We start from the raw sequence: 647 nt of genomic DNA on the forward strand, positions 1-647 counted from the left end.
CGGCCATCCCTATATGGGATCCGAACCCGTGGCCTTGGTGTTATCAGAACCGCACTCTCCCGAGTGAGCCACGGGCTGGCCCCTGAATACATCTGCTTTTCTAACACCAACCATTTGAATTCTGAGTTTTCTTCTTTTCTTTTCAGGGGGGCGGGCAGCTGGACCTGAGTCTGGTAACAGTGGTTCCCAGTTATGTAACACATACTCGGTTGGTCTCTCAAGCACCTCATTGATCAAATTCCAACATACAGACTGAAAATTATTTAGAATGTGCCAGGTGCTCTCTAGCGCCTGCAACGTACAAAAACAGCTCAAAGTGAATGAACAGGGCTAGAATCTGATAAGCTGGAAGGGTATGCTGTAGAAGATGCATAGCTCTCCATTGAAACACAAAATTTTTTTTCTACAGAAGAAAACTTCTTTAATAATTGTATAGGTAATGACTCTGCGAGTGAAAATATGAAGAACTGGTTAAAAGACAGGAACAGAGAAAAGCAACATACTTGGAAATATATAATAGTAGAAACAAGAACAAAAATTGGAGAGTTGAAAGACAATGTCAAGAGTATTTCCCAAAATACAAACTAAGAGCAAGAACATAAAAACAGGAGAGAGAAGTTCAGGAAAGTAAATCAGTTCCAGAGGTC

Source organism: Galeopterus variegatus, unplaced genomic scaffold (assembly GCF_000696425.1).
Source record: "Galeopterus variegatus unplaced genomic scaffold, G_variegatus-3.0.2 Scaffold1873, whole genome shotgun sequence".
NCBI lineage: Eukaryota > Metazoa > Chordata > Mammalia > Dermoptera > Cynocephalidae > Galeopterus > Galeopterus variegatus.